The sequence below is a fragment of the Vanacampus margaritifer genome, chromosome 20 (assembly GCF_051991255.1).
Source record: "Vanacampus margaritifer isolate UIUO_Vmar chromosome 20, RoL_Vmar_1.0, whole genome shotgun sequence".
NCBI lineage: Eukaryota > Metazoa > Chordata > Actinopteri > Syngnathiformes > Syngnathidae > Vanacampus > Vanacampus margaritifer.
In genome coordinates, this window is record NC_135451.1 from 9,948,051 (window position 1) to 9,958,963 (window position 10,913).

At 39.3% G+C, this 10,913-nt stretch overlaps 1 long non-coding RNA gene across 1 annotated transcript; it reads left to right on the forward strand.

Moving 5' to 3' along the window:
• LOC144040567 (uncharacterized) lies at positions 1–9,576 on the forward strand. Its single transcript, XR_013289766.1, has 2 exons — positions 1–160; positions 9,062–9,576. It is a non-coding gene; the product is annotated as an uncharacterized LOC144040567 (long non-coding RNA).
• Positions 9,577–10,913: the final 1,337 nt, after the last annotated feature.

Sequence of the window (10,913 nt, forward strand, 5' to 3'; positions counted from 1 at the left end):
TGTCAGCTTTTAAGAGCTAATCAGCAAGAAAGGTATATATATATATACATATAAATGTAGTGTTGGACCTGAGACACAAAAACAGGAGGACATTATTCATTTTAATAGTGGGTGCTGAAGACCTTCGTGAGGCTTGTGTTCATTTTGCGGTGACGTCAGTGTAAGTAGATGTAAACAACATGGCGGCTAAGCAGACATTTTTTGGTTTGCCTGTTTAAATAACTGTGAATATCTATCTAATCTATATCTGTCTATCTGTCTCTCTGTCTATATCTCTATCTATGTCTGTCTGTCTGTCTCTCTATCTATATCTCTCTATATCTATATCTCTTGATCTACTGTATATCTCTATCTATCTATATCACTCTATATATCTATATCTCTATATATCTATATCTCTCTATATCTCTATCTATCTATATCTCTCTATATATCTATATCTCTATATATCTATATCTATCTCTATATCTCTATATCTCTATATCTATATCTCTATATCTCTATCTCTCTATATCTCTCTATATCTCTCTATATCTCTATATATCTATATCTCTCTAGATCTCTATCTATATCTATCTATATCTATATCAATAGATAAATGGCGTATAAAATTAACACTACCACATAGTTTTATTCAACAAAAGTCTGCTAGCTTTTTGTTAACATATAATGTGAAACACTGTAGACCGCGGCTAACAGATATTAGCATAGACATTGCAGCAATTATAAAAAGGGTAACTAATAACTGTAACGATAAACCTTGTTACTACACTGAAGGTGAACAACTCTAAATCCTGATTTGCCTGCACACTGTAAAAAGCAATGAAAAATACCTCTTAAAAATATATGCATGTGTTTTGAAAAGCTCAATCAAATCAACCCCTCAAAACAGAATTGCGTTCCCAAATTAAGCATCATTCCTGTTGTCAAGCTCATCCTCCACTTTATTGGTATTTTTAAGTCTGTATAAACCTGAGGGATGGAACAAGCGCAAAAGCAAACAATTCTTGTGTTTTCTCTGGCTGAGAGATGCTGTTCAAAGGGAATGAGAAGAGGGGGGAGGAGGGGAGAACGAAGAAAGAACGAAAGAAAACAAACGTGTCGGCTTCCTTGTAGAGAGAGGCGTCAGATGCGGTGGTGGGAGAGCCTGGAGCGCCTTCCCGTGCCAACACATCCACATGTCATCTTAGTTTAGACACACCTTGGAGAATGTGACCTCTTTCCAACAAGCTTGGCCTGGCAGGAGGTCCGGCCCCAGATTGTTGCTAACCTGCATGCGTGCAAATGTGTGAGTCACCGCATGGTTGCTAAGTGTGCGTTTGCTTGCACTTTTTGCAGCTTGGTTGACGTCGGTGCTGGCATTTGGAGCAATCGCAGGGTCCCGCTACAAAAAAACTGTCCATCAAACTCTTTACATGGTGTCAAACTCGTTTTTTTTTCACGAGCCACATTATAGGTATGGTTTCGCTCAGGGGCCTGTTATAACTGTCAAAACCGTATAAATGTATGCAGTGCTTACTCAACAGTGAAGCCCCACCTGTTCGCGTTTCAGCATTTACTTATTAGCAAATTAAAAAAAACATTTATTATTTTTTTTACTTGGAACTTATCCTACTCCCTTATTTGCTGAAAATGTAATCTATTTCCAATTTTTGTTTTCAGGCCAAAGGAATGAAAGTACTTTGGCCCATCTTGTATAATCTTGGTGTTATTGAGTTTAACTAATTGAGGGTATTTATTTTTTTAAATCTGTGCTTCAGCTCTTATTTTGTTGGCGGAGTGTGAGTGCACAGTTATAGTGAAACTTAGTCAGTTTGTTTTTGCTTCTCTCCTTATCGCCCACGTAGTCTACTAGTTTAAGCTAGCATGTTATTTAAACTAGGATGCTAGCTAATACTGTATGTAATACTGATTTAATGACCATTTGTGATATGATGTAAGTTTATGCTAGCATGTTATTTAGGCTTGTATGCTAGCTAATACTGTATTAGCTAATATTGATTTAATGACCATTTGTGATATGATGTAAGTTTATGCTAGCATGTTATTTAGGCTTGTATGCTAGCTAATACTGTATTAGCTAATATTGATTTAATGACCATTTGTGATATGATGTAAGTTTATGCTAACATGTTATTTAAGCAAGTATGCTAGCTAATACTGTAATAGCTAATGCTGATTTAATAACCATTTTTGATGTGATGTAAGTTTATGCTTGCATGTTGCATTATTTACTACTGATAATACTGTATTAGCCGGCATACTAGCTTGGATAACATGCTAGCATAAACTCTAATGTCCATTTGTAATGTAAGTCATTAAACAATTTTTGGGGCATTTACATATAATAATTAATAATAGAGAATACATGCAAATTATTACTGCAAAGTAGACTACATGGGCTAATACTGTATTAGCTAGCATACTAGCCTAAATAACATGCTAGCATAAACTTATATCACAAATGGTCATTAAACAAAATTTTGGGCATTTATATAACATGTATTTATTATTGTGTACATGCTAGATAAATGATGTTGATGCTTTATGATCCTCCCCCTTTTAAGTAGTTTGCCGCCATCTTGTGCCATATATATGCAATTACAAAGCAACTCTTCACAGATTTTTGCTATTCGTGGCAGGGCTCTATCACAATTGAAATGAATTTAACATAAGTCATGAAAAATGTGTTATATGCAAATATGTAAATGTACACCCATTTTAATGTATGCACGCTACAAAGTAAATAACAAACCTGTTTAGCATGAAACATGAAGCATAGACACACTTTATTGGCTTTAGCGGGCCGCATACTACGACGCGGCGAGCCTGATCTGGGCCCCTGAGCCTCGAGTTTGACACCTGTGGCTTAGAACCAGCGTTTACTACTTGTGACACTTGCTTGGTTGAAACTCCCGCGGGGAAACCATGTCCGAATGAGCTTTTTACACCGTCGGATTTAAGATGGCAGCTTAGCAGCAAGGGGGGCATCCACGATGGCCCCGAGGCACGAGGGATGACTGCCGAGCGTTGTACTGAAGACAGGCAAAGCAAAAAGGCATTCACCTGTGTATAAAAGGGATAAGCAAAGCACAGGCACAGCAGAATCCTCCTTCCTGTCTGCCATTTGGCCTCCGGCATCGAGGGATAACTGAATTACAGTAGCAACAAAAAGCTCATCTCACTTCCTCTCTGTGGTGGTCACAATAAGTGTGTGCGCGTGAGTGTGTTTGTGCGCCATGTGGCCATTAGTTCAGGCTCGGCATGGATTCGGGGAAAACATGTTGTCCAGACAGTGAGAGTTTTATGTTTACAAGATAAAAATGAAGGCTCGTGTCCGTGTGGTCCGACGCGCGTGCAGCTTCGTTTCTATATCGCGTCTACGCGCGTTTCAGCGCTTCTCCTGCCACGCAACTTGATGCTATTTTATTTTTTTAATTTTTTCAAGGCAACACAGGGTACACAGCCAACCTTCAGAATAAAAGTGTTAAGAAACCACTAAATGACTATGATATTTTTACACATATAATGGCATAATAATGATTGTAAAAAAATTAATGGAAAAGAGAAAAAGGGGAAACAAAATAAAAGGAAAGAACTCGCTATAACTTTGTGGGTGATTGTAATAATATAATCTACGTCGCTTCATTTGCTGCGTAAAAAAAAAAAAAGTAGAAAATGACGTGAGTGAAGTCTCACTGGAAACTTTTTTTTTTTTTTTTTTTTTTTTTTTTTAGGTGACTCAAAGCAGCATGAGTGGTTAGCACATATGCCTCCAAGTTCTCATGTTAACTTCATTGTAGATTTTAATTCAAGGTGCATATAATTGGTCATTTAATAATGTTAATATTGCCGTAAAAACAGAACAAATGCAACAAATGTAACTCATTGAAGCAAATCCTATTATGTAGTGTGCGCTGGCTGGGTCAAACAACCTCTGTGCCGTTTTTGACGTATTCTGTTTCAATAAAGCTTTCAGGCTTCAATGTCAAAACGCATCTCAACGTGGAATTTAAAGGCAAGCACTGATTTGGAAAAAAGTTCACGTTGGATTCTTTTGTTTTCTTGAGGTTCTCTTTTCCATCTGTTTCTCCAATGTGGTCAGGACTGGTTGACCGGGATAGACTGGAGCCCGGGTTCTCGTCAAGTGCTCTCGTTTTAGCTCGGTTGCTTCTGTGGTTTTGGTTCTGAAGTGGAGCGCGTTGGCTTCCACCCTTGTGGACTTAGCCCACGTGAGTAAGATTGTTTGTGTGCCTTTCCTTTTGGTTTGACGCTGTGAGCTGTACATGTAAGCAGACACGGGGGTGTCCTGCGGGCCACGCATCCTGCATTCCAAACCACTTGCTTGGCAAAGAGGTCTTTGCGATGCTACTATTAGTCTTTTTTTTTTTTTTTCTACTGGGGAGGGAAGGAGAGAAGGGAGCACCAGGGGACCCCCGGAGCACCGGGGGACCCCAGGCCCGGCAGGGAACGGATGCTACTATTGTCCTGATCCAATAGCTAACCTTACCTAGCATTGAAAAACAACCTAGCATGGAAGGCTAAACAATGAACACAGGAATAAGAATATAGAAGTTCAGTGGGCCTAGGATAGACCCTGAGAACCTTATGAATACCAATGTAAAAGTAAAATGGTACCACTGGAATATTTCTGGAACAAAAGGGAGTGGAAAATATACAAAATCTCAGATAGATGTTTGTCTTTGGACTGTTTGTGAAACCTTCAATATCCATAATGAGGCCCTTTGATGAGTTGAAGTGTCGTGAGTTAACTTCTGTGCTTCCACGCATTATAAATAAAAAATGGGCAGCAATTTTGAGTGCGGAACATTTTTCCAAGTCATTCCTTTTCATCTATCCCCCCACCCCCCCCCTTACTTCCGTGTGCCGTGTGATAAAACGGCTAAAGGCTGCCTCTCACTGAAAGCCTTCTGTCTTTTTAACAGCCAGACTGAGGGCAGAAAATATTTCATGCAAACCTTTGTGAGATAAAAAAAATAATAATAAAAAATCCACTTAATCTTACCTTTTAAAAATCACAGCAGAAAGGGTCTTTTTTTCCCCACAAACATGTTTTGGGCCGTCTATTCAGAAGTAGCGCCAGATGGAGGCTGTGTTGATGCTGTTTGGTGGAGACATTCTGTCACTGTTGTCATTCCCGCGTGCGCACGCCTGCCGGTTTACATCAGCGCGCAAAAAAAGAAACCTTAGAATTCATTATGTACAGCACAGATCTTATTAGGCTGTGTTTAAATAGACATGTGCCCGAGTCTTTGCTTCTTTCAATTGCCGCTCTTTTCTAATTTACCTGCTTTGAATACGAGCTGTGGATGACATTTATGCGAACGGCTGCTATTTTCCTTTTTGACTGCTGAAGTGAAGTTAGAAGTAAAATAGCGAGCAAGATGGGAGTTTGTAAAGTGAAGGTTAACCCTTTACAGGACAAGGAATGAACCTTTAAAATCTTAAAAAGTCAATACAGGTTCCACGCGAGTGTTTTTTGCACGTCTTAGTTTTGACTTCTATCTGCACTTTACAGTATAATATATACATTTGCCACTCGTCTTCACTTAGCATATTTAGATGAAGGGAAGTAATGAAGAGCAGACGGCAGACAAGAGGCCATTTAGTCAAGTGAGGAGCATTTTGTTCGGGGGGGGGCCACTTCAGAGCAAGAACGTCAATCTCAGGAGGAAAATCCCAGAGAGATCTCATCTCGCATCATCTGCTTTTGTGTTTGATACGGCATTTAGCTTCCATTTATAGCGCAGTCTACCAAAAGGAAAAGCGGCAAGTACTCTTTGTAAGATAAGACAAGATGTGGAACAATGAAATCAAATCAAATCAATTGAACTGAATTGGGTTAGCATAGTGAGCTAGTGTTTAGCATGCCCTGCCTCGCGTTTCCTCCTTTCCTGTGTAAGAGAATCAATGTTGTCTTTGTGCTTCTGTGCGGCCACGCAGACTTTCTTCATATTCTACTGTATGTTAGATGAATTCTCTGGTTAGCATTAGCATTGATGTATCCAGTAATTGTAACGTTTAAGGCTCGTGTGTGCTACCAAAAACCATAGCTGTTTCTCAATTAGCGTACTTGTTGTTATTACCTTGTGTACTTGTAACGTCATCAATCGCGGCCTAAGTACTGTTCCGATTGAAAGTACGACCGCGCAGCTAGCTTAAGCCAAAGATGAATCAGCTGGTTACTTTTGTCGCGTGTTACAACGCGACTTGTGTTCTCAGGAAGAACGTTCTTGCGTATGTTCTTACGAACACCGTACTTGGCAAGACTGTGCTCTGCTTCTTCATATTGAGAAACAGCTCATGGTTTTTGCTAACACTCTAAACTGACTAACAAACAAAAAATGCAAAATGACAGTAGATTTGACTTCAAATCCACAGGCTGGTCAGTGGAAGGCTCCCGCGCACTCTTCTTATCTGCAGCCACCGACTTCCAAGATGGGCTCAAATCAAATCAGGGCAGGCTGAAGGGAACAGGGAGCTCTGCTTAAATCTGGTTAAATGTGTCTAATCTAATGTCAATGAGAAATGAGTCACCTCTGAACCTCTGAGTGCAGGTGGTGACCCAGAAGGTCCATATGTCTCCGCAGCACCTATGAGTCCTTGGAAAGGATCCAAGCCCAAATCAGGAATTCTGCCCTTTCGCTAAGTGAGCGCGTGTCTATTAGATGGACGTAACATCTGTCCTCCCGCAGAGCACTCTCTGGAACGGCTGTTTTCTTTCACCGTCAACAGATGCAGTTTTGGTCATCACTCATCCCTGCTCAAACTTGGGTGACTAAACATCAATCTGAGGGTGATTTGAAAGCACCTTAACACGGTTTCTCTGTGCGTGAGACTGTCGAAAGGCCAAGTGATTAGCATAATGTTGTCACGGGTGCATGATGGATCCTGGCAGGAAAATCGTCGTAAAATTTCTTATTAGGATGGCTGAATAGGATACATTTATTCATTCGAGTGTTTGGTGTCACAGTTAATGACTTATAGAGTTCAATCTGAAAAATACACTCTAAAAACAGTTGGGTCAAAATATACCCAATCATGGGTCAAAAATGGACAGATCCTCTTCTTGGGTCAATTTGACCCAACATTGGGTCAAAATTGATCATATTGTATAAGACAAGCCAGAAAATTGGGTCAGATGCTCTTCTTGGGTCAATTTGACCCAGCTTTGGGTTAAAAAAAAGGGGGGGTTATTAAAGAGGGTTATTTTCTATAAAACAACCCAGAAAGTTGGGTGTAAAAAAGTATCAAGAACATCAACAACAAAAAGTCCACTCTATCCTCTACTTGGGTCAAGTTGACCCAACTAGCCAACTTTCTGGTTTGTTTCGCAAAGAGGAAAAAAAGGGTAATTTTATATAAAACAACCCAGGATGTTGGGTCAGATCCTCTACTTGGGTAAATTTGACCCAACTTTCTGGGTTGTTTTCATACAAAATGTACTTATTTTTTTCCAAAACAACCCAGAAAAACTGTTGGGCCAAAATATACCCAATCATGGGTCAAAATTTGACAGATCCTCTTCTTGGGTCAAAAATTGATCATATTGTATAAGACAACCCATGATGTTGGGTCAGATCCTCTACTTGGGTAAATTTAACCCAACTTTATGGGTTGTTTTTATACAAAATGTACTTCTTTTTTTTCCCCAAAACAACCCAGAAAAACTGTTGGGCTAAAATATACCCAATCATGGGTCAAAATTTGACAGATCCTCTTCTTGGGTCAATTTGACCCAACATTGGGTCAAAAAATGATCATATTGTATAAGACAACCCAGGATGTTGGGTCAGATCCTCTACTTGGGTAAATTTAACCCAATTTTATGTGTTGTTTTTATACAAAATGTACTTATTTTTTCCCCCAAAACAACCCAGAAAAACTGTTGGGCCAAAATATACCCAATCATGGGTCAAAATTTGACGATCCTCTACTTGGGTAAATTTGACCCAACTTTCTGGGTTGTTTTTATACAAAATTTACTCTTTTTTTTTTCAAAACAACCCAGAAAGTTGGGTCAAATTGACCCATAATGTGTTTCAGTCCATTTTTGATCCCCAATTGTGTTCATTTTGACCCAACTGTTTTTTGAGTGTACATATGTCATAATTTAAAACTGAAGCTTCATGAAGCACTAGCAATATACCGGTAGATTTTTATTTATTTTTTACTCTTGTCCTGGTTTAAATATAAAGGCCATTGCAATGAACCCGAACTAAAACAACTCCTGTTGACTTCCTTCTTCACCATTTGTAATCTGTCCATCAAACAGGACCCAAGCACAGTTTGCTTCCATGCTTCACGTTGGGTTAACTGTGAGAAAAAGCAAAACGTTGGCCGGAGGCTCCTTCTTTTAAGTGAAATCTGGGAACCGGCATCTGATTCCCCCGAGCCCGGTGGAAAACAGGTGCACTCTCAAGTTCTTGTGTCCCGTCGCACTTCTTGTGGCTCCAAAGTTGAGCCAGCACCTGTTAACATTCCACCCTGCTTGTGAAATTGAAATGCTAGGAGGGAAATAAAAAAAGAGTCGGAGGTTATAAACAATGAAAAATGTAAACCGAAAGTAAATCACACCTGTTTCTCCTTGTCATACTCAATGCGGTTAAAGTTAATTCAGAGTTTCATTTTGGTTTTGGATAAAGATTGAAAATGATTAAGATTCAGTGGAATGCATCTTCCAAAACAAACCCATTTATTTTGGCATGAGATGTAAACCTCTTAACTGGCAAACCAACACAACCTCCGTGTTGTTTGTGGTGGGGGTGATATTGACAGTGCATTGTGGGTGATGCTCGACTCTGGCCTCAGCTGTAGGGAGACTCTGATGTCATTTATAATGGCGGTCCACCGGGATGAAAGAAACCGGATCCTTAAGGCGCACTCTGATGCTCCCACAGTGGGGGGGGGGGGGGTAAGGTTATTACGGAGCCCCCTGTGATATACAATACTACTTGGTTGCTCAACATTCAGCCAAATAATAGAAGAAGCTGATTGTGCATAAAACATGTTGCTTCTTCTTGTGTGTGTGTGTGTGTAGGAAGGAAGGCGGCTGACAGTTACGGTGACTTAATACCACTTGATATTTCATGGCTGGGGGAATGTGGCGGCACTCCCTGCTTTATGGAGCTGGCCTGGATTATTTAGTTGGATGGAGTCGTGCCCAGAGGAACAGCTGAATGATGTCATGCATCACACACACACACACACACACACACACACACACACACACTCACACGCACATGCTCACACTTACAGGCACACACACACATGTTTTGACACTGTAACTCAAATTTGAAGGTGTTGGCCAGTATTGGTCTTCAGTAGGCATGTCCAAAGTCTGGCCCCAAAAATTTGATTTTTTTTTTTTTTTAGAATTTTAGATTGCAATATATTTGTTTTGTTCGTCCCACAATGGGGAAATTGTCCGTTATTTTTCACTTGTGTCAAAAAAAGTATGACTTTTTATTATATTATTGCAGTACACGGTTTAAAAATGTAACGGTTCGATTCAGTGAGATTATTCTTTGATTAAACTTGGTTCTAAACTTCTAACTTTTTGCCATGCTTCGTTGTAAGCAACAACATGCAAAATCTCTCCAAAGCCCAAACTATTCATGTTACTACTAAAATGTTAATGTAATAAAAATAGTTCAAATGAATTTTTGACGTCAATAGCCGTCAATGGCAGTGAATGAGTTAACTCTTTTACTGCCAAAGAGACATTCGCATGATTGAGCAAGCACTCATTGACATTGTCATCAATTATTTTTAGCATGTCTATTAATCTAAAGGTACGACTGCGTATTAGAGCCACGTATAAATATATATTTTTTAGAGCGCGGGGGCAATATTCCGAGAAAAAAAAACTCACAAATTTGCTACTTAATAAAGTGACATATTTGCGAGAAAAGAACTCACTTCCGAGAAATACACACAGCATACTACATGGATGTTTGTGCCAATACTTTTTCTGCTCCCCGTCATTCACTTGCATTTACCTAAAGTATGCTAGCTTCTGATTGGTTAGTGTTTAGTCAGCTGATAGGGGATCAGGAAGTGTTGTCGCTCTAGCTGCCGTGTATGATGAGTAAAATTGAAATTAACCCTGGAGAACCCACGGGGTCAAATTTGGCCCCTATAAATTCTGCTACTCAAATAACAAAGACCTTTTTTTACAAATTGAACTTCAAAAGTCCAGAGTGCCACTTCTGACCCCTGCATGGGGCCATCTAGTGGATGAATATTGCACTTACATGAGCCAGAGTGGTGGTGACAAGATGGCTGTCAACATGCTGTTTTGTTGAGCTGGAATTCAATCCAAACAAAAGCATCTTCTCAGCAAACCATCAGATGGTAAAATTGTGGGGGTTTTTTTGTTAATCTATTTCATATCATGTAGCAGAATGCCTAGGAGTATGTTTTATATATATATTTTGATAAATTAGCAACTCTGAGCTAGTTCAAAAAACGGGTTAAAATTGAAAAAACATATATTTTGGTGTTTTGGTGAACTTATAGCAGTCATTTAATGTATAATTCATAATTTTCCAAAGAAAAAAAGGGTTCTTGGGTTCTCCAGGGTTAAGAATAAATCCGTCTCCATCCTGCCTTTTCTTTTCATAAACAGTGTCCCATTAACCACCAACGAATCCTCACATTAGCTACGCTACGTGTATTTCTTGTAAGTTTCGGATTTTTTTTTTTTTTTATCGCAAATCTGCCACTTTATAAACTCCCAAATTTGCTACTTTATAGAGTCGCAAATTCAAGTTTTTTTTCTCTCAATTTAGCAATTTTATAAAGTGGCAAATTTGTGATTTTACACACTCTAAAAAATAAATATTTTGATACGTGGCCCTAATGTGCTCTCACTTCCTGAATTTAACACC